This window comes from Carassius gibelio, chromosome B3 (genome assembly GCF_023724105.1).
Source record: "Carassius gibelio isolate Cgi1373 ecotype wild population from Czech Republic chromosome B3, carGib1.2-hapl.c, whole genome shotgun sequence".
Lineage (NCBI taxonomy): Eukaryota > Metazoa > Chordata > Actinopteri > Cypriniformes > Cyprinidae > Carassius > Carassius gibelio.
The window spans coordinates 35,763,689-35,785,702 of NC_068398.1; the positions used below are offsets into that span (position 1 = coordinate 35,763,689).

The 22,014-nt window shown below is 36.4% G+C and overlaps 1 protein-coding gene and 1 long non-coding RNA gene across 7 annotated transcripts in view; one reads left to right on the top strand and one right to left on the bottom strand.

The window, feature by feature from the left end:
- Window positions 1-22,014, top strand: part of LOC127953394 (zinc finger protein 501-like) — a 485,311-nt gene that overhangs the window by 205,316 nt on the left and 257,981 nt on the right. For 2 of the 3 annotated variants that reach the window (XR_008153158.1, XR_008153157.1), the window contains exon 2: window positions 19,950-21,180. The gene's annotated coding sequence lies outside the window, so the exon portion shown is untranslated. Of the gene's footprint in view, window positions 1-19,949; window positions 21,328-22,014 lie in introns of those variants that run through there. The other variant, XR_008153159.1, reaches the window with a different exon arrangement.
- Window positions 1,887-7,798, bottom strand: LOC127953472 (uncharacterized). Of its 4 annotated transcripts, none has more exons than XR_008153217.1 (4): window positions 6,966-7,798; window positions 6,757-6,872; window positions 4,066-4,151; window positions 1,887-3,146 (listed from the first exon to the last, which is right to left on the bottom strand). It is a non-coding gene; the product is annotated as an uncharacterized LOC127953472 (long non-coding RNA). The 4 variants fall into 4 exon arrangements; XR_008153218.1 differs by lacking the exons at window positions 1,887-3,146; window positions 4,066-4,151 and adding an exon at window positions 6,556-6,697 and having other exon boundaries at window positions 6,806-6,872; window positions 6,966-6,998; window positions 7,613-7,798; XR_008153219.1 differs by lacking the exons at window positions 1,887-3,146; window positions 4,066-4,151 and adding an exon at window positions 5,518-6,504 and having other exon boundaries at window positions 6,590-6,872.

The following is a 22,014-nucleotide window of genomic DNA, read 5'->3' on the forward strand; positions in this document are numbered from 1 at the left end:
ATTCAGTGACATTGGTTCTACACAGTCCCTGGCACCCTCTGGCTTTACCTCACAGGACACTGGCAAACCAACATCTAGCCAGCCAACTCCAGTCAACAAAACAGCATAATAACAAAAACAAAAATAACCGCATTAAAAACTTTCAAATAGAGAAAATGAAAGTGCAATTATATTATCACTTTGCATGAAATAAGACTCAAAAGTAGATTAAAAAAATAATAATAATTGTGTTTGCATTTAGCCTCTGATAACATCAAATTCAGAAACTGAGAAAATACAAGTGTGGACTGACGTTAACCTTAGTTGTGCTTTGATTCATTTTGTCACTTTGCAAACTCCATGCAAAAAAAAAAAAATTATATATATATATATATATATATATATATATATAATATAATAATTATAATATATTATAATCATCTCAAATTGAACCGGAGGTGGTAAATTCCTAATAATAATTTAACGTTACGTAATTTTTTAGGTATTTTAATAAGATAGATACCTAAAATACGTTGCGCATACAACACAATTAACGCGATCATTATAAAGGTATTTGAACAACAAAACACATCCACTTGCACATATTTGACAATCGGAATATCAGATATATCCTGCTATAGCTAACAAATTTGTGAAATTAGAATAAAAAAGGAAATAATAGCAGATCATCAGTCATCAGCGCTGACAAGCAATGAATGACGCGTCTCCATGGGAACCATAAAGCGATACTAAGATCAATAACGGTCGCCTTGAAAAACTTTTAAACTTACGTGTGAAAAGGTTAAGTAAGGCTTACATTTAAATGTGTCTTTGTTTTGTTTTGAGTGTATGGTCAATAAATAAAGTAATTAAAAAGATGGGCACAAAACATGTTTGTCATGTATCTACTCCCCACACTTTGAGAAACGCTCAGCTAACTTAACAGCCAATTTTGCGGGGTACCTCCGTTTGGTCAGGATTTTCTTTTCTTTTTTTTTTTCTTTTTTTGGCTGGTCCCAGCTAACACAGTTACGTTGTGTCGACGTAACTGGACCAGACCATATTCGTTGCAGCGACGTCCCAAATAACGTTCCAGCGACGTAACTTTGTGATTCCCATATCCGTCGTGGCGACGTTATAGTGGAACGTCGCTGGAACGTGAGGAGTACGTCCCAGCGACCGAACTGGCACGTTATGAGAACGTTACTATAAAGTACCATATTGGTCGCAGCGACGTACCATATAACGTTCCAGTGACGTAACTTTGTGATTCCCATATCCGTCGTGGCGACGTTATACTGGAACGTCGCTGGAACGTGAGGAGTACGTCCCAGCGACCGAACTGGCACGTTATGAGAACGTTACTATAAAGTACCATATTGGTCGCAGCGACGTACCATATAACGTTCCAGTGACGTAACTTTGTGATTCCCATATCCGTCGTGGCGACGTTATACTGGAACGTCGCTGGAACGTGATGAGTATGTCCCAGCGACCAAACTGACACGTTATGAGGACGTTCCTATAAAATACCATATTGGTCTCAGCGACGTACCACATAACGTTCCAGTGACGTAACTTTGTGATTCCCATATCCGTCGTGGCGACGTTATACTGGAACGTCACTGGAACGTGATGAGTATGTCCTGACGACCAAACTGGCACGTTATGAGGACGTGACATTACAGGATCATATTGGTAATTCATATTTTCACCTCACCATTACCTTGAAATACATAAAGAACTAATAAACTCAATCCATCTCTGGTGCAAAAAATAAACCTTATGAAATCTAATTGTAATCTAATTATAGGGGATTCATAGTTAATACATTAATTACATACATGCAATGCAAACAAATACAAAAACATTACATTCTAATATAAAATAGACAAAAACACACTGCATTCATTCACAAATCAATATTTATTCAGCACTACTTTGTATAAAAACATTTTGAACATCGCACCTGTTCTTTAACCATGCAAAATGTTACTAAGTTATGAGCACAGAAAACTAAACACATCAATTCATAGATTACACAATATAAACAATAGAGAATTTTTGTCTTAAAGATGGGGAGATGGTTAATGACGTTATTAGTGAAAATTAAAAATAATTATCAGTAAACTTATTGATACAACATAATTTAGTGCAACGAAAAATACATGATAAATAGATATGAAACAATTCAGCAGATACTGCACAGAGATACTGCACAAAGTAAAACTGTGAGCGTCGTATATGAGGCTCCTGGTATAAATGTCTGGTGGTGATGTGCTTTATTTACACGACATGCAGGAAAAAATTTAAGGCTAATTCATGCGCACGATTTTATATTTCATTCCCTCGATTTGCTAAAACGTGTACACTATTTATACATCAAGAGAACGAATTAGTAAATTGTGCATACGATTTAGCAAATCAATGAAATGTAAAAGTAATCGTGCACGTTTTAGTACATAGAGGGAATGAATTAGTAAATCATGGACATGATTTCTTTCTTTTTCTTGCATGCCATGATCAGGGCTCTGTGCTCACTATCAGAGGATAAACCTAAACAATAAAGCAATTACCAAAGAACCATAATTTTTGAGCTTCTCAGAAGAAAAACATTCATAAAGCGTAAAGATATGAAAAATGAACAATATAGAGATTTCTAGCATCTCTCCTGTATTATTTGTCCCACCCGAAAAAACAAATTTTTTTAAGAAAATGAGCATATCGACTTTCTCAGAAGAATCTGTGATCTGTGATTACTGACTGTGGAGAAGACTCTTTCAGACAGTGCTGAGGAGGCAGAGTTAGGTGCTGGACAGCTGATAGAGAAGAGGAAGAGGGTGTTTCTTACCCCAGCAGCAGAAGACAGGCTCTTCTGAGGGAAGGACAGGAGGTTTGATGCAGTGTTTTGCTGTAGAACAAGGCTTCTTCTCAGCACCTGATCTTCTTCAGAAAAGAGTTCCTCTAGTGTAGAGTCAGACACTCAGACTTCTTGCAAACTGGAATCTTTTAATAACATTTAGCATATTATTGTAGTCATGTTCATTGTTTTTATTATAACTAATGGCAAGCTTATAGAAAATTGTTAAACGTGTTCTTCCTCCTCCTCTTCATCCTGGAATCTTTTCTTTATGGTTTTCAAGAGAAGTCTCTTCTACTCACCAAGGCTAGATTAATTTGATTAAAAAAAAAAAAATGTAAAAAAAAAAAAAAAAAAAAAGAAAACAGAAAGAAAGAAGTAACAGTTTTCATACTCTTTTTTTGAATATACTTAAACATATTTATTGAAATAATTATGAGGCAAAGCTGAATTTTTCAGTAACTTTACTCCAGTCTTCAGTGTCACATGATCTTTTTCATATACTGATTTGCTGATCAGGAAACATTGCTGATTATCACAAATCAGTGCATTTACATGCACCTAATCGCATTATTGGCGCTATGATCAAAGTGTACATCTGCTCATGACATACATGATGTAAATCACATCTGCAGTTAGCTTACTACGGTTGTTAGTTCCACTGAACTCTATTGGTAAAGAAGGAACTTGTGACCAAAGTTGGTTTTAGGGAAACGCACCGCATATTAGAAATGATGGGGAAGAAAACTTAGCATTTCTGGAAAGTTGAATTTTTTCTTCATTATTATTTTATAAAACACAAAGTTCAAAACATTGAAAAAAAGGTAATCTTTTGTAAAATTACAAAAGTCTTCTCTACCACTGGTTTTCAATTTTATGCATTCCTGCTATTAGCCACCCCCCCCCCCCAAAATAAAATAAATAAATAAAATAAATAATAAATAAATATAACTGTAGTGTAGACAAAATGTTTGGGCAGCACAACTGTTTCCAACACTGATAATAATCAGAAAAATGTATTGAGCAGTAAATCATCATATTAGAATGATTTCTGAAGATCATGTGACACTGAAGACTGGAGTAATTAATGCTGAAAATATAGCTGTGCATTATAGAAATAAATTAAACTTTTAAAATATATTTAAAACTTTTGACCAGCTGTGTACATTGCCACATTTAAATGAAAACTCAACTTGTAATAATGCACACATTCTCAAAGAACTTACATTCTGGTGATAACTTCCTTCCCTCACTGCTGTCAGATCCCTTCAGTCATTCCCAGACCTCCTTGTTTTTAATCTTTCCCTCAAATCTACAGAAACAAACATCATTTTACAGACAATTTGGATAAGTCACGAATTACAATAGTTATATAACTATAATCACAATGCTAAATTATATATATATATATATATATAATTATAAATATATATTGAATCGGCACACAAGTATCGGGATAGTATTGAATTGGCAGATTAGCGTATCATCCTATCATAGTTACTACAGTCAAAACAATGAAACTCTCTTCAAGAGCGCACAATAACTGATATTTAAAACTGTTAAAAGAAAAGGCTCAAAATATTGCACACATATAATACACAACAATATCTCTTCCTTTGGTGTTTTGAACATTTCTGTGAGTAATGCTACACGCTGTGACTCTGTGTTGCTTCAAGTGCATCATTCTGCGCACTGGTTGTGTTTACGCGATGCACGCTGTATAGGAGCCATACCCTTTCGTATTATAATACATTAGCACAATGAAAGATTCTTGTTCTGTCCCATCTACCACATGTTGCTGCCTTCATTACTGTGCTATGAATTTAAAAGAAATGTATTTTACACACACTTACATTATACACACACACACACACACACACACATACATATATATATATAGACGGTTTCAACGGCAACAACATAAACAAACGTTACTGCGCATGCGCGCTTTTGTGGACCTAACCTAACCGGTAGACTTCCAAATAGAATCAATAACAACAGCCAAGTCCCTCTAGAGTAGATATTTTTTGATAACAAGCAAAAAATGTTTGCTGCGTGGATCAGGCGGACTTGATGAAAATGCAAATTCATTCTTTGCCAGCAGGAGATGTTTTAAAGCATAGACATAAAGTTGAGGTTTCCCCAGTAACAGCTGTAAACAAAGCAGAGCTACGCTCACACGCTGCTTTATCAGGCATATAACATGCAAGTCTTCCTTCAGAAATACAGCGATATAAAAACACCTGTGCCTCGTTTTGATATTTAAACATATAAATGTTAGGAATTATTAAACGTGCAGTACGTAACGTTACTCATGTTTATTTAACGTAGCCTTTTTGAAAATCGATCAGTTTTAAAATTGTGGCGAGTCTCATAAAATAAATAAATGTATGGGAAACATATCCCGCAGCACTACCACCTGAGCCCAACTTCAGTCTATTCATCACCTTAACTTTAACTGTGTTTGTAGAAGGCACTGCAGCCAGACCGATATACACAACACAGACTGGAAGTTAACTTAGGTCCAGGCGCGTGCATCCGATGAAACGTCTAATATATATATATATATATATATATATATATATATATATATCAGTTTGAGACCAAAGGTTTGGACACACCTTCTCATTTAAAGAGTTTTCTTTATTTTCATGACTATGAAAATTGTAGATTCACACTGAAGGCATCACAACTATGAATTAACACATGTGGAATTATATATGGAATTATATACATAACAAAAAAAGTGTGAAACAACTGAAAATATGTCATATTGTAGGTTCTTCTTTTGCTTTGATTACTGCTTTGCACACTCTTGGCTTTCTCTTGATGAGCTTCAAGAGGTAGTCACCTGAAATGGTCTTCCAACAGTCTTGAAGGAGTTCCCCGAGAGATGCTTAGCACTTGTTGGCCCTTTGTCCTTCTGTCTGCGGTCCAGCTCACCCCTAAACCATCTGGATTGGGTTCAGGTCCGGTGACTGTGGAGGCCAGGTCATCATCACTCTCCTTCTTGGCCAAATAGCCCTTGATGCCTTCAGTGTGACTCTACAATTTTCATAGTCATGAAAATAAAGAAAACTCTTTGAATGAGAAGGTGTGTCCAAACTTTTGGTCTTTACTGTAAAATATATATATTTACAGTTTTATATATATATATATATTATATTATATATAAGGTTAACGATTAATCGATTATTTGTTCATTAATTTAAACAACGATCGATCATGGAAATGATTGAAAATTGACATCCCTACACAGAAGTATAGAAAATTCTACATTGATTTAAATTTTTTTTTGCAAAAAACGACACTGATATCGGATCAGAATTACTGTCTCTTCTCATAGTGACAGCCAATCACATTAGTTTTCTGGTATTGCATGCACTCGATTGGCTTGCGTCTGCGCTAGGGTATTTGCATAGGATGTTCTGACTGGAGGACGGCTGCATTGGCGCTTGAGAAGTCTTCAACTTCTATTTAGAATGAATTTCTAGAATTAATTTCACCATCCTTGACGTCACTTCATTTAAAAGTAAACGAGAGGCGTTGACGCCCCGTGTGATGGGGCGTTATATGTCTGGATACCGCTCCACAAATCTTTCAACCACGAGAAATGTAGTTGCAGCACGGCCTTACATCCAGAACAGCAGAATGGTCAGGATGACCTGAAACACATAACCAACTGAAATCAATTTAAAAGTATTTAGTCTTGCCTGAGTGATGCTGAAACAACCAGGTTTAGTTTTTCACCCAGGAGAAACTGCTTCCTGTGGAACAGTCTCCATGATGAATGATCTCTTGATCCTGGATCCTTGCTGCCATCCACGCAGAGATGATTTGGAGGATATGTGGTTGTGTCTAAAGGGTAATGAATCAATGTTACAAGAATACTGATAGCAGCACTATTGATCCTGTACCTTATGTAAATGTTTTCAGTACTGAACAAGTCAGGAACCAAATTAGTACCAGTTCTTGAAACCCATCTCTACTTGTAATAGTTGTCTTGTTGCTGCTGCCCAGACTGTCTCTTCCCCTGATGATAAATATATGTGTTCATTTTAAAGCAATAAATAATACATTTAAATTACTAGGTGGTAACAAATATATTTCCTTATAAGGAACTCACTGAATCATGGACTCAACTGGTGGTTGTCAGGCCCTAAGAAAGTGAAAAATGTGTTTACTTTTTGTGAAACGAAAGTATCAGATCAATTTGAGAATTAAACTAGCATTAAAAAGCATGCATGTGAAAAACACCATCAACACCAATAATGAACAGATGACAGAATTTACAAGCCTGCCACTTGAGGGAGAAAAGGGGAAATAATTAATCCCACATAACGTTACACTGAACATGATTTCGGCAGCCTCGGTCTAATTAACGTTAAACTTTATATTTAACGTTCTATCGGTTTATATTCAAGTTCACAGCATGGATAGCATGAGCATCATCAAGCTCGAGCAGCAGGCATTCAAACAAACTAATTAACGTTACTACGGTTAAAAATTTAATTATTAGAAAGTTAATACTGTATAGTTTATAGTGATACATTTCAAATAATTTAAAACAGGTAAGGTTATATTCGATTTTTACAGTTAACGTTACCTTAGACCACCTCTGAGACTGCTTTTGAGCTAATTAACCAAACAGAGCATTTATTTATTAAATTGAAAGAGAAAACCTACAAAAATACAAAACACTACTCCTCTTTGATGGCATTTAACGTTATATCAGTTAAAATCTATGAATAAAAGTAGATTTATAGGACTTACCTTTCCTCCGTGTCCGTCCGCTGGAAGTTGACCGTTACAAAATGACGGGCACGCGCACGTCGCGCACCTCATTCAGAAAGTGACGTGCGCTGCTAGTTTAAGGTTTAAATGTTAATTTGTCCCGTACTCTCTTTCATTAACAAACATTATCACCATTTGCTAAGTAAATTGTTTATTTTATTGTTCTTAAACTGATGGCATAATATATATATATATATATATATATATATATATATATATATATATATATATATATATATATATATATAATTATTTTAACATGCTTGATTAATTTTTTTTGTATATTTCCCAAAGAATATGCTGTTCAAATGGTATCTTAATAATAATAATACATCTAGTGCAATAATATTAAAAGTTATCTGAAGACCAGCTGACCACGTTGCTACAATGTCCCCAATGGGACTAACTAGCGACGTCTTTTGAGTACGTGCCCATGACGTTTCTGGGAAGTTAGCCAAGATTTTAAAAAATGGAACTTTACCACGACGTCCTCACAACGTTGCCATAAAGTAATGTCGCGCTGACCAAATGACGACTAACTGGCGACGTCCTCACAACGTTCTGTGTTTGCTGGGGTGTCGACAAACAATGAAAAATTGTTGTCTGGCTGCCTTTCAGTGTCCTTTTCATCTTTCCGTCAGCTTTTTCCACCCATTCATCCCAGGGACTGCGCAAAATAGTGAACAAACTTGGTAGAGAAAGCAGGTTGGGTAATACCAAGTAGTCGGTGCGGGGGGCGGGGGGTACATTACAGATTATTTAAAATATGATACTATCTTTCTTGCTGGCAAATGAAATTAATAAAGAAAACGAACAAAAGTATTTATTCTGAATATTTCATATTATTTTAATCTGAATGGTTTGATGATATTGAGGGGGTTATATTAGTTGGATCTGATTTTTGGGGGGGTCATGACCCCCCTAACCCCCCTGCAAATTACGCGCATGCTCCAGGGTGTCCGCGGGGTTTTAAAAAGTATTAAAAAGTGATAAATCAAAATAGTCAAATTAAGGCCATTAAAAGTGTTAAATGTGGTCTCAGAGGTATTATTTTTTTCCAAATTAGGTATCATTTTTTCAGACTATCAGGTGTCCTATTCTGATTGAAATTCTATCTGCGTTCGCGTTAGTTCGTTTAAATATGGGCTTTAGCATATCTGGGCAGATAATCAAAGATCTTTCGTCTCCGTCTCAACGTATGTTTGATGCTGACGTCATATTCAGTGGTCGTTCGGCATCATCTCAGAACACTGCGCGCTCAACAGAAGTGGCTGGTTTCCGTTTTATTTTAGACTTGCTTCAAGGCATATCTTCAAAGACTGGACAACCATCGTCGTCTTCATGGGCAAATGCAAGTTTTCTAATAGATTTACTGATAGCGCTGTTTCTCACACATGCAAAGAGAGAGAGAGCGAGAGTCTTACCACGCTGAATCGACACGCTATATGTAAACTATTCTTTGTTGTCTTCTCCTGTCAAAATAACGGAGTTCATTTAGAATTATTCATATTCATTTTCGAACAAGCAGAAGACATACCGGTTTCTCTGGTAGTGGGTGGAGCTAATGCGCAAATGGCAATTTCATTGGCTGGCGCTGATTTAGTACCGTCCCTGTTTTGATTTCAGCAAATCAGTTTGACCAAACGCTTACAACGTGATTAATATTCATGAACCCAGCAGCTCATCAATTCATAGTGCATTGTATATACATTAGTATGATAGTAGAATTAGTAGTAGTATTATCTTTTAATAATAATTAATTTGATCTATTACTATTTTGTTACAGAAACCCTCAATAACCAAAAATATCTTAAGTATCACCACCAGTCTTAAGTTCAGTTAAAATGACAAATATGCATTCATTAGGCCTTAAAGTAAATTTTTACATAAGGGCATTGTGCTAGAAATATTACTATTATTTAGTAAAATGTATGTGATACTGCTACTACTGTTGAAAAAAAAATTATTTTTTTTTTTACAAATTTAAATTGAAGAAATAAATCACAATATTTCTTCCATGTTTTAATTTTAATAGCAAATCCCCTTTATTTACCAAAAATAAAATGTTTAAATTTCATAAATTAAAAGACAAATTAAATTTGGGTGAAACTTGTTTACTGTTTTTCATAATTATAGACGGTTTCATCGGGCGCACGCGCCTGGACCTAAGTTAACTTCCGGTCTGTGTTATATCGGTCTGGCTGCAGTGCCTTCTACAAACGCAGTTAAAGCCAAGGTGATGAGTAGACTGAAATTGGGCTCAGGTGGTTGTGCTGCGGGATGTGTTTCCCATACATTTATTTATTTTTGGAGACTCGCCACAATTTTAAAACTGATCGATTTTCAAAAAGGCTTCGTTAAATAAACACGAGTAACATAACATTACGTAACGTACTGCACGTTTAATAATAATAATAATTCCTTACATTTGTTTAAATATCAAAACGAGGCACAGTTGTTTTTATATCGCTGCATCTCTGAAAGAAAGACTTGCATGTTATATGCCTTATAGCAGCATATGAGCGTACCAGCTCTGCTTTGTTTACAGCTGTTACTGGGGAAACCTCTATTTCTCGCGCTTTATGTCTATGCTTTAAAACATCTCCTGCTGGCAAATAATGAATTTGCATTTTCATTAAGTCCGCCTGATCCACGCAGCAAACATATTTTGTTTGTTATCAAAAAATATCTACTCTAGAGAGACTTGACTGTTGTTATTGATTCTATTTGGAAGTCTACCGGAAGTTAAGTTAGGTCCACAAAAGCGCTCACGCGCATTAACGTTTGTTTATGTTGATGCCGTTGAAACCGTCTATATAACATGTAGAAAAACTTTAAACACAATAAGTATAAAGAATGGCATTGGTTTTATTTTTAGTGTAAAAAGTAATTTTTTTTTTAATTGGCATATTTTTGTGTTTTGCTTTGGTACCGAAATTGGTACAGAGAACCGTGGATTTTCATGGCTATCGGTACCGAATATTGAAATTTTGGTACCGTGACAACACTAACAGGAAGGCTTATTGTTCGGTGTGTAAAAAAAACATCAATGTCAACTGGATGGGAGCTAACGCACTTCGGTCGCGTATGCAATCCACTAAACATAAAAATGGAATGCGTGCTCGGAGAGAGCAGTTAATTCTACCAATCTCAGCTGTCTGCGCGGCTGCACCTCCACCACCACTGCCGCAAATTCGTGGCGCAGTTTTTGAATCCGCAACAGTTCATAGAATCCGCAACAGTTCATAGAAGATGCCCGTTTGTAATGCATCAACTTGCAATGAATGTCAGCCAGTGTGCTGGAACTATACATTCTCTCCATTGCAAATTTTATGTAGTTTGTTTTATTTTATTTACTAAGTTTTATTTACGAAGTTATTTACTCTAAATCTATTCTTTTTTCTATGTTATATATGTCAAAATCTGTGTAAATAATAGAAAGGTCGCTGATTAACACTTGCAATTCAGTGTCGTGATGGTTTTAAAAAATATTCTGAAGGTAGTAAAAAAGGTATTAAAAAGTAGTAAATTTAACTTAAGGATTGCTGTATATACCCTGGACTCACAACAAATCAGACCGACAATGGGCAGGGCTTAGTAGGCCACAGAGCGGTGCGCTCTGACTGAGGTGGCTGGATCAGTGCCAGATCCCTTATTTCAAAATAAAATAATTTTATCGGCAAATCGGTTTTGAAAATGGCCGATGCCGATAACAATAAAAATGCTTAATATCGTCGTCAATAATCGGTCGACCCCTAGTCAGAGGGTCAGTATCAAATGAGTTTGAAATTATTATTTGCAGCACAAATAAGTATTTTTAGAATTTGTTTAATTCCTGAAACTGTCAGAAAAGGACAAGGCCTAATAGATATCTTAAGATGTAATGAAAACAGCACAATTAGCAACAACGACAAAAAAAAAATATATATATAGTAAAGTAGTTACTAATAGTAAAATAGTTTTTTTCTGGTGATTAAAGAGATGTTTAAGTCTCTCTCACTCTCTGTCTGCCAATCGGCTCATGCCCATCTCTCTCTCTCTCTCTCACACACACACACTCAGTCAGCACTCACACAGAGTGACAGCGTGAGATCAGATGTCTGACAATTTTTTTTATTTTAATCATAAAGTGTTGTAAAGTCGTGAAACTATGCATATTTCCTCTATCACATGTTCTCTAAATGAAAAATGGTTTTGAAATGTTTGGAAGCTGCAATTTAAAAATACAAGACAATTAATGTTTCCCTTTTTACTGTTATTTCAAAAAATCACCATGGCAAAACCATTCAACTTATCCAAAATCCATTCACAGTTTATGTTCCTCAATGTCTTGGCATCATGTAGACAAAGTTTGGTGTGTATAGTGTACTTCCCCTGTGAGGAGTATGCATTAATTCACAACGGTATCTTCCCCAAAATACATATTTGAATCAAAATAGCTGACTTCCTGTTGGTCGTAGCTTATGACTGTGAATTAGAAAGTTGTCCGTCTTGATAAGAACAATTTAGGTAAACGGTTGAAAGTCCTCAGAGGATTATTTCAAATTCCAGAGCATGCTTTTTTTAAACAGCCCTGAATAGCTGACTTCCTGTTTGGCGAAGCCGATGACATATAGCATGAAAGTTGTTCAGCTCAATGAGATCTATAAGTGTACTGAGTTTCATATAAATACATGCAAGTATGTGTAAGCTATGGTTCAAGAATGTGTTCCAGGGGGAGCTGTAGAGCCCCTGTGCCACGCCCGGGTCCTAGCCTGTGTGTGGCAATTTTCAAGAGTTTTTGAGCATGTTAAGGCCCCCCAAAACCCCCGGAAGGTTTAATGAAAAAAAAAAAAAAAAAAAAGAATAATCCTTAGGGGAACAATAGGGCTCTTCGCCCCTTCAGGCTTGAGCCCTAATAAGAAACAAAGCAGTGACAATAGGGTCCTCACACCTAGGGATGTGCAACAGTGATCGAGTACTCGACCGCGACAGCGATGATCGATCACGTAAATGATGATCAAAATTATTATTATTTTTTTTTTTTTATTGGTTATGGCAGCAAGTTGGGCGGCGCCCTGGTCTCTGATTGGTTAGCTTCCCACTTGATGCCTCAGAAGACGTAAGAAGACATAATTATGGCCTCAAAGTCACGTAGTGATGGCTGGCTTCCCTTTGAGAAGAGCGATGAAAAAACAGTTCAGGGTAAGCTGTGCAGCGCCAAGCTGTCACACAAATCTACAACAAATACAATGCGCTATCATCTAAAATTTGTACATAAAATATCTGCCGATAACAGAGCGACAACTCAGACGAGCATTGAATCACCTGCCGTAAGACCTAAATGCAACGCAGGCAGAACCGAGAAGACGACAAAGCTATTCGCTGAAATGGTGGTGAAATATTTGCTGCCCATTAGTTTCAGGGACAGAGAAGGTTTACTTGTCCAGTGGTACCTGGCTGTCCCTGCAACATCTGTTCCAGCGGAGTGAATTTATTCCACTAAATGTAAACCGGCTGCGCACGCAGCTCTCATCTGAGCGCGTAGACCGACTTATCTTTTTGAATAGACATTTGAATGTTTCACCGGTCGTGGTAAATATAATATCTTTTTTTTATGTAATATAATTATTTTAGTTTTGAGTTTTAGCCATAGTTAAAATATCTAGGCTATTTGGTCTCTGTTTTATACCTTATAATAGTTGTTTGGTTAAACTTGGTGAACTTTTTTCTTTATCTTTTAAAAACTACATTTCACCGCTGGATCAAAATATGCTGCTAAAGTAAAAAAAAAAAATGCCGTTGAATAAAGTAGCAAAAAAAGAAAAAGTATCTTTGTGTGTTAATTTTTAAATCACAGACAAATAATGAAATGGTCTTTTATAAAATAAAAATGCACTGGATATATTTGTAGCCTAATTACATTATATTCTTAAAGATGACGGAAATCTAAATTATTTGTTTGTCATAGTTTTTATCTTAAATATATTTTAAATCTTATTCAATTATTTAGCAATAATCAGTGATTTCCATGCTGTTAAATAATATTTAAATAATATTTAGCTTGATCAGAAAGTGCAAATTGAATACAAAAAAAATAATTAAATATTAAAATACATAAAAAAATTATGATAGTGACACTAATGTGAATTTATTGTACTTTCGTGTTTGTAAAGCACAATCCGATCGAGTTACACTTTTGGTCAAGTTCACATCTGCATCGGCAAATTTTTTTCAGATAAAAGTTGCAAGAGCTTGTCTACGTCTGATTAATTAACATGAACAATTATGCTGAAATCGCTGCATATCAGCGATTCGTTTCATGCTCATATAAGCAATGCCCGATAATGATATTGATCTTAAATGTTTAATTTTTAATGTTTAATGTTTAATATTATTATTGATATTTTATTACTGATGTTATAATAATGCAGCCAAGCTTTTTTTCCGTCATATTTGTGGGTATAGGCCTAATTAAATTATTATGGCTTTGAAAACGCGCAGGTGGTTTATGGAAAATAAAACTTAACTTAAAAATAAAACTTTATTACAATTAATAATGTAGATGAAAATATAGCACAAATCTGCCATACATTTATAATAAGAACTTTATAGGAATCTATAGGCTGTGTCCAAATTCAGGGTCTACATCCTACGGAGTACTCATTTGAAGGATGTTACGTCACAGCGCCGCGACGAAGGCCGTCCAAATTCGTAGGATCCTTCAAATGCGGCCCACAAATACGTCCTCCTTTTCCCCGAATTGGAAGGATGGGTGTGGTGGATCCTTTCCCATCCTACCTATCCCATTATTCTTTTCGGCAGGACGAAGCGAGCGGTAGAGGAGTCGGGGAGGAGTATTATTTTCGATGTTTCTAAGTTTTTTTAAAACTGCCTTTTCAAAAATATATATTTTCAGTGGTTGTCTAGTTAGTCATTTTGTTTTAGCGTTAAGCATTTTTTTTTTTTACATTTGTATGTTTATATGTAAAAAAAAAAAACGTTTACTTTCGTAAACTAGCTTCTTCCTTACTGCCTGTGTGAATATCCTCTTACACACAGCTAATTTGTTGGTGATTGAAGCTGTTTTTAACGCTTCTAAAGACGAAAGAGCAGACAGAAGTGTTTATAAAGCTCCGGGGAGAGAACGATGAGCTCTTCACCCGCGTCCGCACCCGCTGTCACGGTTGCTAGGCGACAGGATATGAGCAACGGTTAAGAGAGGGAACTGAAAGAAGGGTAGGCTGTCCAAATTCACAAACACCGACTTCCGTTTTTTGCGGTTGTCGGAGGACCCCTCCTCCTTCAACCGGGTAGGAAGGATCCTAAGGAGGATGCAGACCCTGAATTTGGACACAGCCATAGTAAAAAAAATGTCCTTGCCCATCTTTCAGCGCTCATGAAAACGCATCAGCGGGAGCTTGCGCTCTCTCTCTCTCTCTCTCTCTCTCTCTCTCTCTCTCTGTCTATCGCATAACTTAGCATCCTATTGTGCTGATACAAGTTGTAATGTTACGTCTGATATGAATCTCAGTTAACTGATTTATCATAGGCTGTGTCATAGAATTAGCTTCCGTTTATTGGTATAGGCTACACTTCACCTCAGGCAGATATTTCTTGCTGCTTTATTGCTTCATCATAATCATTATCTAACCTGTCCTAATCATGTGTTCATGTTTTCATAGACAGATTTTCATGTCAGATTTTTATTTTTTTATTTTTTCATTTTCATAACAATCTTCAGATTTTTTCATTAAACCCCCGATTAATCGTTTTTGAAACCTATCGATGATCGAAATGAGAAATTTCCCAAAATGCCCATTCCTACTCACACCATCGGTGCTTGGGCTCTAATAATAGTAAGAATAATCCTTAGGGGAACAAGAGGGCCAATGGGCTTGAGCCCTAATAAGAATAATCCCCTTCGGGCTTGAGCCCTAAAAATAAATGGAGCAGATACAAGAGGGTCCTCGCATCATTGGTGGTCGGGGCCTACTAAACGGAGCAGATACAAGAGGGTCCACCATCGGTGCTCGGGCCCTAAATATACTTCGATAATTCAAGCACGTCATTTTGCAAATGTCACATTACATGATTTTACAGATTTGCACAGGAAATTGGGCTTTTATGGAGGAACGAAAGTGCAGTGCTGCAAAAGTGGGGGGAATGGGGCACAATAATCGTTTTATCTCGATCATTGGATTTTCATAATCATTGGAGGCCAAAATCTAAACTGAATAATTTTTTTTCAATTAATTGCACAGTCCTAATATGAAGTTTGCACAAAACTAAATAATGATCTGAGATTTTATCACTTGTCTGCATAATTTCAAAATCATCAACATCAATTCCATGTGACGGTATTAAATCTAGAGTATGATTTCAACAATGAGTAGGTCCCGAGACATGTTGTCTAACCCCAATAGAGTTCAGAATGTCTATAAATGCTGATCCTTATGCATCTTTTTCATTATCACCATGGATATTAAAATCACCAACTATTAAAACTATCTACAGTCAGAACTAACTCGGATGTAAAATCACCAAACTCTTTAATAAAGTCTGTATGGTGCCCTGGTGGCCTGTATACAGAAGCCAGTACAAACATAATGGGATTTATCATTAACATTTGTTTCTCTGGAAAAATGTAAAGCACCATTACTTCAAAAGGGTTATACTTGAAGCCTGCCCTCTGAGAAATCCTAAAAACTTTTTTATAAATTGAAGCAACACTTCCCCTTTGCCTTTCAGACGCGGCTCATGTTTATAACTGTAATCTTGGGGGGTGGACTCATTTAAAAATAATGTAATTATCAGGTTTTAGCCAGGTTTCTCTCAAACAGAGCACATCTAGATTATGATCAGTGATCATATTTAATGTCTGTTTAATAGCAATAGCACCCATTAGATCCTTTGTGTAAAGGTCTTTTAATTTTTGATGAGTAGACTGTAGCCCGAGACTATCCTACTTTTATCTCATTTTACAATTACATTAACTTTGCAATTCATCCCTTTGTGCCACCTGGCGGTAGTTTCGTGAATGGTTTTAACACGCGACTGACTTGCAGTTAACGCCGCAGCCCTGTACACATGGCGGTATTACCCATTCTGGTTGTCTACCTACTGTATATATGTATATAAATGTATATATGTATATAAAATATATACATATATTAATTTTACTAGGGTTGTGATGGTGGTAAAGTGGTTTAAATCTGCCGACGTCGCATCCCTAGTAAAAAGTATATATTTTTTTATACAGCTCAAAAACCCTTGAGTCAAATTGATCCAAAACAATGATTCTTAAAAAAATTTCACCCAGTTTACCTATCAAATTAGTAAAAGTCAATGAATCTGAAGCAAAAAAAGTAAATTGTGTATTTACAGACATTCTCAGCTTTTAGCTCATAAGCACAAATGCTATTTTGGGGATTTCCGTTTTTCCATTTTCCTACCTAATTTTGAATGCTTCCCTATACACATGCAAAAGTGTAAGCTCAAAAAATTTGGTATCATTTGAAAGGAAATAATAAATAGGGAAAAAAAATAAGGCGCTTTTTTATTTTATTTGTGTAAACTGAAGTTTGAAATGGTATAGCTCAGGCATTGAAGGGCCTAGCAACTTCAGACAAAATTCATGTTTTTCTAGCACATGTTAGCTTATAGAGGAAAATTCTTTCTATCCTAATCTATGCAAAAGTTATTCTATTCCAACTGAAGGAAGGAATAATACCATTTTTGTATAAAATTTTAGTCTAAATAAGTATGAAGTCATCTTTTGCACACTTGCAGTATGGAATAATGTGATATCTGTATATTATTTTACAGAAAACACTCAGAAGTTACATAAAAAGCTGCTGTTTGTGACAAATAGTATTATTTATGTTGTTTCACATATGAAGAACCATCTCAATACAATGTGCTTTTTTTGTGTGTGTATTTTCTGAACAGTCTTTGAAAGAGAATAAGTCAAATTGCACAATAGCAACATGCATACAATTATAAAAAATATCTGGTCTATCACAATCTAAAATAGAATCCACAATCTCCAGCTTCATATCATTTCATTTATGTCTATTCTGTATTGTGTAATGATTGAATGAGTTATTCTTACCTGTCTCAATCATCTGTAATATGATCCAGGGTCCTCTCTGTTTGCTTTGACTCATTTTCAGCGCTAAAACCGCTCCGCGAAGCTTTAACAATGACTTTCGGAGTGTCAACAAACAAATTTATGCTCATCCACCCAGAACTGTAATAATTCATGTGTATTTACTGTAATTTCACTGAGATGCGTGATCTACTGTACTTTTCCTTTCAATAAACAGGTAAGCTATTGTTACTGGAGCTCTCACGCTTCAGAATCATATATAAGTGTCTAACGGGCGTTTCGCCTCACCAGATGCGCGTCCTGACCTCTCCACGGTGACGGTGGTCATCCATAACTTGAAGCATGATTATTAATCATTGATAATCCACTCCTGTTTGATAACAGGCGTCTGTTTGTAGTTTCTGTTTACAAGCAGCCGAGAACACACAATCCCATCGGCAAGCGTAACAGGAAATGGTCATCGGTGTCCACTCCCTGCCCCCGGACCCACACAATGGTGTCATTTTTTCGCACCTCTAAGTGGACGACAGGGGCTTTGACTGACAGCTATATCGACCAATAGGGCTTCACAAAAGAGATCTGAGAGATATAGCTGAAGAAAGCCGCTTAGTCTTGTCATATGAGTTGGAGAGCGCGTCTGCGCGTCTGTCTCACAGGCGCACTTGTACAAAACGCTTTATATCTCACCATTGGAAGCACGTAGAAACGTAAAAATGGTCTTGTTTGAAAGAAGAGATTCTAATCTAAAAGATTATATCGATTATATGTGTGGCTGACTGAAGCGGTGCTAAGATGGATAAATAATAATTTGCAATGAGGTGAGAAATTTTACATCGCGATTCTGTTGAAGATCATTCGATCTGTGATTGTCACACAATAAAATGATCTACATCATCAGATTCCTGAGAATGAGAGCTTTCTTGTGATATATGACTTGACTATTTTGTGAAAAATATTTTAAATACACATGCTTATGAAAAATTATTCGCAATCGTTAGACGGAAATTTATGGGGGGGGGAATATATTTCTTAGCTTAATTTGACTACTTTATGTATCATAAAACCCAAATTAATGGTATTCTTTGTAAAGAAAACACTCTAAGCCAGTGGTTTTCAACCTGTGGTCCGGTGGTATTGCAGGTGGGCCGCCAATTATTTTCTGTTCATTTCCAGTACATTCTAGGGCTGTGCGATTAAAAGAAAACGTCCTAAAATCACGATTTGACCGTGCGCATATGCCTAACTCCAGGTTCACACACTGTCTGTGATGCGCCTTTTTTCTGAGCCAATGTTGACGGATCAGAGCATTCTCACTCAGGTAAAAGGCTAGAAATAAAAATGTGCGAAAATAATTCATGTCTAACACATGAGCATAGAGTGAATTTGTTAGTGAACAGGATGCAGTTTAAGTGAGAGGAGACACGTTTTAAGTGTGCACACTCTCTCCTCGCAAAGCAGCGTGTATCTGAGCAAGCTCGACCGGTTTTGTGACAGAGCAAAGGAAATCTGCTGCGAACAGAGAGATTCGCACTCGTGCATTATTTTAATGTGCTTTCGCATTATATTTATGCGCTCTCACTGCTGACCGCATACACATAGCCTACTGTATACACACTGCAAACACCTGAGGCACCGCTACAATTAATGAGCTCTATGAACAATGCATGGCAAAAAAGAAAAAAAAGTCTATACATTTTTTTACATCTTCACTATAGTGATCATTTTGACTTATGTCTGTTCTAGAGATGTTACAACTTTTTGATAAAGCTTTGATTGGTTTTCTTTTGGAAATATGTTTCAAATTAATCCTGAATGCATTTATGACTGTAAAAGCACAATTGCAAAATTGATCAAAAAAATTGCGATATTTTTTTTTTTTTTTTTTTGTCCATATCGCACAGCCCTAGTTTATTCAATAAATATAGTTTAAAATCTAGCTTCTGAGTACTAAGTTATTAACCCAACAATAGCGGGGTCAGTTAATTTTTTTGAAGTGGGCCGCGCAAACATATGTGTTTGGTTGTGTGGGCCGCGAGTTGAAAGAGGTTGGGAACCACTGCTCTAAGCTTTCAAATGAACCCATTTATGGGCAGATACCATATAAGGAAGGCTATGCAAATTAAACATGAACATCTTGCATGCTATTTTCGGACCCTGTACTGGGTCTGCAGAGTTGAAGAGGTTTTAGCAATATACCAAAAATAAATCATTTTACCTTTATTTCAGAGTTCATTGAAGAAAAAGAGGAAAATGAAGAATCAAGTCCTCAAGAGAAGCAGAACGCATGTGATCAGTGCGATAAAATGTTTTTATGGGCTTCACTTCTGAAGAAACACTTGAAAGTTCATGCAAAGAAGAAACCACATTCATGTCATTTGTGTGGTAACAGTTTTTTGCATGTACAAAGTTTGAAAGAACATCTTCAGATAATACATACTGGTGTAAGAGAGTACGTGTGCTCTGAGTGTGAGAAGACTTTTAGTTCAGCAAGCAGTTTAAAACAGCACGAGAGGATTCACACTGGAGAGAAACCTTACAAGTGTTCACACTGTGACAAGAGATTCAGTAAATTATCAACTCAGAAAATACATGAGAGGATTCACACTGGAGAGAAACCTTATAAGTGTTTACACTGTGACAAGAGATTCAGTAAATTATCAACTCAGAAAAGACATGAGAGGATTCACACTGGAGAGAAACCTTACAAGTGTTCACACTGTGACAAGAGATTCAGTCAATCATCAACTCTGAAAACACATGAGAGGATCCACACTGGAGAGAAACCTTATAAGTGTTCACACTGTGACAAGAGATTCAGTCGGTTACCACATCTGAAAACACATGAGAGGATCCACACTGGAGAGAAACCTTACAAGTGTTCACACTGTGACAAGAGATTCAGTGTGTTATCAAGTCTGGAAACACATGAGAGGATCCACACTGGAGAGAAACCTTATAAGTGTTCACACTGTGACAAGAGATTCGGTGATTCATCAAGTCTAAAAAAACATGAGAGGATCCACACTGGAGAGAAACCTTATAAGTGTTTAATCTGTGACAGGAAATTCAGTGTGTTATCAAGTCTGAAAACACATGAGAGGATTCACACTGGAGAGAAACCTTACAAGTGTTCACACTGTGACAAGAGATTCAGTCAGTTATCAAGTCTCAATACACATGAGAGGATCCACACTAGAGAGAAACCTTACAAGTGTTCACACTGTGACAGGAGATTCAGTAAATCATCAAGTCTCGAAACACATGAGAGGATCCACACTGGAGAGAAACCTTACAAGTGTTCACACTGTGACAAGAGATTCCGTCGTTTAGCAAATTTCAAAACACATGAGAGATTTCACACTGGATAGAAAGCACATCACCGCAATGTACGTGGGAAGCGTACATTGGCCCGTACATGCGGAGATGCATTTAGATGTTTATGTAAATATTTTGTTAGGTATACGTGTTTCGTCCAGACGGATCCAGCATTTTGGGAGAATGAATTCACTATTTCTTTGGGTCCCAGAGTGGATAAATCTGAAAATGACACCTTTGGGTCTTTGTGTTCTGCCAATCCATATATTTTGTGAAACGAAGTCATAGGGCTGTGATGGTGGCTGATTTTTACCACTGCGGTAGTCATGGACCAACAACCGCGTGTGGCGCGGTGTTGATAAAAAAAAATAATAATAATATATATTTTATATATATATTAATGAATGAATATATTAGTCGCAGAATGACTGAACAGGAGATGTTTCAGACACACGCTCCTCTTCACTTTATTATCAGGTGCAAGTAAAGCGAATCCGGAAACTGTCCTGTGCTCAAAGGCGCCATTGCGCGCTTCCTTTGTGCGTATCCTTTCATATCAAACTGCGAAATAAACTGTGCAAGCAGTGTCGTGGTCAGTTAATTCATGGAATTACCAAAAAAGGTGATTAAAGCTGACTTAAACTGTACATGCATATAATATATTATATATATATTATATACAGGATATATTTATATATATGTATGCACGTCTATGAAATCAGCCCAGCTCTGTTTCACTCATCTAACACATTCTATTTAACTTGTCAGTTTGTGTTTATTTGAGAACTTCTGACAAAATACTCATTATAATCAGTGATGCTACACTGGAAGCAGCACAACACGATATGATAAATCCCTGTCCGGTCTGTGAGGTACTGACACCGAGTCCAAATGTCCTGTATAGACACTAGACAGACTAAACCTGTCGCAATGCGGTTGTGTTGCGTCCGGTTTACTTTTCCACCACTAAGCAAGC